We start from the raw sequence: 5,592 nt of genomic DNA, 5'->3' as shown, positions 1-5,592 counted from the left end.
CGACTCACCTTTAGTATCCAAGTAGCTTAATAATATCAACAAAAGTATCAAACAATAAAAGTCAGCGAGTATACATCCCAGTGAGTACCGAATTATCAGCAACACAGTCAGGTTACTGATGAACTCAGGAACTTTAGTCCTTTTGTACATAATTTTTATAAAGAGATTTTTAGTGACACGACCGACCAATACAGTGAGTGATGAAATGTAGCCCACCCAGAGACGTGTGGTCTGTGTGTGTACTTTACTTGTACCTTAAGTTAATATTACTTCATTATCTCCTCTCTTTATTTTCTTCTGTGTCCTTCACTTTTACAGTCACTATTCTTCCTCGAGTAAACCTTAAACCATGAGAGAGAGAGAGAGAGAGATGTTTACGATGCATGGATAACGTTCTATTAATACTGTTATAACTCAAGGGAAGTAAACCCAAAGATGATAAACTTGACTTTGTTTAACTGATGATATGTTTATCAGTCTTAATATAATAAAGCTGGACCTAAACTCGGCTGGATGATAATAGTTCAGTATCCAATCCTTATCTAAATGACCAGAAAAACGCTAAAATTATCGCCAATACAAAATTATCCCTAAATCGTATCACACACACACAGTGAGAAAGGAGTTAGAATTAACAACCGGGCATCCACTCTACAAACTGAATCAGCTGCCATACTCACGGCTATTAAATTCATTAAAACCACTGTCACTGACAGTCTCATCATCACTGATATTCTATCCTCACTACTTGCCCTTGACACCCTCAACTCAAGTTGTCACGCGCTTGTCTCTGAAGCCAGACACAAATATGCGTACCTTGTTGACCGGGGTGTCAAGGTCAAACTGTTGTGGATCCCCTCTCACATAGGCCTCATAAAACATGACAGAATAGATGCCCTCGCCAAACTCGCGTCTAACAAAGACACTGTTGAATACAAACTGGGTCTGTCAAAAAGAACCCTTAAAACTGTAATTAGGAAGGAACTTATTGATGAATTTGACGCAAGCAGACAAGTGCAAACAGGCACTAGTCGATCCATAGTTTACCATGATGAGATGTATCAAGTGAAACATGTAAAGGAGCAAGTAACAAGATCACTAGATTACAAGATGTTGTAACCGCTAGATTAAGGTTAGGATATAAGTACCTCTGGCAGTATGCCCCTCAGGCAGATGTGAACAAGACTAAATGTAAAGTGTGTGGCCAGAGATATGGCCACACACTTGAACACTACATCCTCGACTGTGTGAAGATAGAACCTTTTAGGGACAGGTCCAAGCACACTGTGTGTTAATGGTACAACACTTCATCTCTAATGGCAAGATAGCGGACATAATAAGATTGTATCCATTTTTTTACACTTAGTAGCTGTATTAGTTCCCATGTATAAAACCAAACACACAATTTGCTTGATCACTTCTCACGCAAACGTGAATAACAAAGTGTGAGGCCAGACACACTGCCTCACACGCCTGTACTCACGCAGTTGTGAATAAGTTACCCTTTATGTATAGAACTAAACAAATAATGTATTTGAAATACTGTGTAACATTCAATGTCATAATATCTTGACCACGGGGGTTAATTATTCTGACTCTTTGTAAACCATACTCTGTAATCCTTTTGCGCTACCGCTCACAGGAGGAGTATGGGGTGCACAAAAAACTAGCCGTTGTAAGCGGCAAAATTTAAAAAAAAATCACACACGCGCGCACACACACGTATACCAACTGAATCTATATACTGTATATGAGGCGCCTGGGATGGGAGTGGCGTAAGCGCCAAAATCACGAATTGGAGATATGGCCACAGGCGTGTTCACTGGCCTCTGTTCTACATAATCAAGCCTGACTGAGTGTCGCTTACGCCGCCGCAAGGTTGAGAATTCCATTGGAGGAGCTCGTAAGTAATGTACCGTTTCATGAAAATTTGGTGATATCTACTGATTTATTTGTATTTTTAGGGGGCCGGTGGGGGGGGGGGTAAGGGATCTGGCATATGGGGCTCAATTTTCCATAGGCAACATTCCTTCTACGGTCCAACTTTTGTGGAAAGTTTCATTTAAATCCATGCAGTAGTTTCCATGGTACATAAACTTTAAACTTTAAATGGGATTTACTTAAAACAGACGGTTTGGAGATACGCCATTCCCATTCTAGGCGCCTCATATATATTTGGTATCACTTGAGAACACTGAAGAACACCTTTTGCTTCAGCCATTACCTATTAAGTGATTTAGTTCATTTACATTTTAGAAATATTCTGTTACTCTCATTATTTGATGAAAATATATATCCACGATATTTTACCACTACTATTCTACTGAAGTTTGCTCACTGAACTCCTCTTAAGTGTAGTAATGATGTATATTTTATTCCTAGTCTAAACTAAACTCACCTAACTTTGATTACTTTGCATTATGTTCATTGTTTGATGACGTAACAGTTGACATTATACTGGTATGTACTACAAATAGTGACGTCATTATCACATATGTATGCTATTATGATTTTATATAATGTTATTGAACATAAATAACCCCGTTACTATAAACAAACAAAAAAAATAAATAAAATAATGTTTAAGAATGTTTGGTTTATTTCGCCTTAATCATGAAGCAGCGTCGGGTGGTAACTTTAGACAGAAGGGGGTGAGGGTCAGAGCTTGTCCTGTGTTCCAGCCTCGGCAGCACAGTGGATATAATGAAAGTTGCAAAAATAATCTGTCTGTATATTTTTTAATCTTTTTTCCTTTTCTTTCCCTACTACATCTTCCTCCTCATCCATCTCTTCTTCTCCCTCTCCTCTACCCCCTTTTCTCTTCTTTCACCTCCCCTTCCCACCCTCCTCTCCTCACCATTCCTGTCCCTAGCACCTCTTCCTCCTCATCCACCTCCCCTTCCCAACCACTCCTCTCCCCCTTCTCTCTCTACCCCCTCTTCCACCTCCCCTCCCCAACCCTTCCTCTCCCTAGCACCTCTTCCTCCTCCCCTCCTCAACCACTTCTCTCTACCCCTACCACCTCTATGCTTCACGCTCTAGATTAATTCTATTAAAAGAGTTATGAACATATGTTGCTTTTTATACACTCGTCAATATATAGAAAAAAGGTCACCAGCTGAAAAATAAGTGTAGTGAGGTGACAGGTGCTCAATTGTGTCTTTCACGAGTGTTGTAAATTTATAAGTTTCTCCTTGATATATGACATCACCCTCAGGCTTGTAGAAAACGGGAAAAAATGAGAAATATACATCCCACAAGTGATCGCGGGCCCTTCGTGCCCGGTGAAAGTTTGAAAGCTCGTGCTTGGCTAGCGTGTAACCGCCGTCCGGCTGATAGCATACAGCGAATGAGGGTGCGCCAAGTCCGTAGACTTGCATCGTTTTCCAGCGTAAATAAAATGGTTAATTTTTAATGCCTTCCTAAAGAAACCATCGATATGGGACCAGGTTTGTTCCACTCTACCAATTTTTTGCGATTTTTCCACCAAGTTTGATGAAAAACGATTGTGCCGTTTCGGCTGCCAGAACAGACACTACTATAGTATATTACACAGACACACGGCTAGTCCGTATAGTATATTATGGTTAATTAGGGTAGTCCATAGACTTGCAGACCATCGACATGTTTGTTCCACTCTATGACCAAGTTTGATGAAAAACAATACGGCTAGTCCTAGATATATACAAAATAAAATATATGCAAAATAAAATATATCACGAAAAGAAAGTGAGAAAGAATTGGAGTACATGCTGGGGGTGTAGTGAAGAACCAGTAGAGTTAATGGGGCTGTGGACGTGGAGGGAAAAGTCTCTCAGTGGGTTAGTCAGTCGGGGAAAAGAGTTTATAGAACTGAAACGCAAAATATATCCTAATTACTGACGATATGAAAAGAGAGAGAGAGAGAGAGAGAGAGAGAGAGAGAGAGAGAGAGAGATTCAAAATGTAAAGAAGTATAACAGTATATGCAATGTGAAAGTTCAGTAGTGATGTATTGAACTTATTCAAGATTTAAGTTCTGGACAGACAGACTAATACAAAACATTAGCAACGGTGGAGGTGTTTAGAGCATACAGTTGGCCAAGAATTGGGTGATGCAGTGAACATGTTCAAGATACATTAGTTGTAGACCCTCTTGACAGTGGTACAGGGATCGAGAGTGAACACACTGAACATGTGAGTGTTGGGAGGTAATGCAGGGATCGTGGTCAAGACACATTAGCCTGATGATGTAAGATGCGCTATAATTACTAGAGACAAGCGTGCTGGCTGGCTCCTGATGAACCCAAGTCATTAAGTTACGTTAAATGGGGTGGGGAGCTGAACGACCTGACACACGTGTGTGTGTGTGTGTGTGTGTGTGTGTGTGTGTGTGTGTTTCACCCAAACGCACATACATCATTACCTCTCATCACACAAGCAACTAGTACCAGGTGGACTTCTGACCTTAAGCCCCGACCTTTACACTTTCTGGTATATGCTGCTCTCAATGCCATCCTTGGTGTTAAACTTCTTCGCAGTGAGAAACCAACTCCCCTGTCACGCTCACAGAACTCACATCTTAACACCCTCCTGCGCCGGCCTGCCCCCATACCTCTCTCTCCCTCTCTCAACACTGGCCCGTCCACACTGCTGCTGACATCCTGCGTTATCACCTTTACACCCCCTCGACATCTCTCCCTCCCGAGTACACTCATCCGCCTCTCCCGCCGTGGGCTTCCCCGAGTGTTGATGTTGTCGTCCACACCTTCCCTGGTCGTAAATCCACCCAACTGCGGTATATGCTCAAACTTAACTGCCTTGAGCAGATTGAAGATGTCGCCTCCTCTCGTACGACCTCCCACCCTCTTATCCTCGTCTACTGTGATGGGTCTGTTGCCACGCTGGGCTGGGCTGCGCTGCGCTGGGGCAGCTGTGTGGATTCCTGAGCGCCAGGCCCGCAGGAAAATCAGGGTCCACGACTGGGCCTCCTCCACTGACACTGAAAGCATAGCCATCCTCGCGGGCATTCATGAGGGGGCGACCTATGCTCGCACTGAACGCCGGAACCTCCTTATAATCAGAGATAGCACTTCTGCGCTAGCGAGGGACAAATTACCCTCCCCCTCCTCCCAACACACCCTAGCCGCCGTCACCGGGCTAGAACAGACTGATGACATCCGAGTCAAGTTTATTTGGATCCCGTCACACATAGGAATAACTGCCTGTGACACTGTTGATCGGCTTGCCAAAGAAGCAACACAAGAAGAAGATATTGAAGCCACCCTCGACCTCTCCCTGAATCATCTCAAATCTCGCATACACGCCACACAACGAGAAGCATTCGACGAAAATTGGACACACCTGAAACAACGGGGTCGCGTCACACTACGCCACTATGACGCTGTAACCGGTGACGACAACCGCCACTACAAAGAGTATAAATCCCTGACACGATCTCAACAGTTTATGTACATGAGACTGCGCCTAGGGTACAGGTACCTATGGGAGTACATTGACAACCCTGAGCCTGGCCGCACTGTTTGTAAACTTTGTGGCCAACCCGACTCCCACACCCTCCGTCACTACATCCTCACTTGTCCTAAGACCTCC

This window comes from Homarus americanus, unplaced genomic scaffold, assembly GCF_018991925.1.
Source record: "Homarus americanus isolate GMGI-L3 unplaced genomic scaffold, GMGI_Hamer_2.0 scaffold43872, whole genome shotgun sequence".
Taxonomy (NCBI): Eukaryota; Metazoa; Arthropoda; class Malacostraca; order Decapoda; family Nephropidae; genus Homarus; species Homarus americanus.
This window is presented reverse-complemented; position numbering follows the sequence as displayed.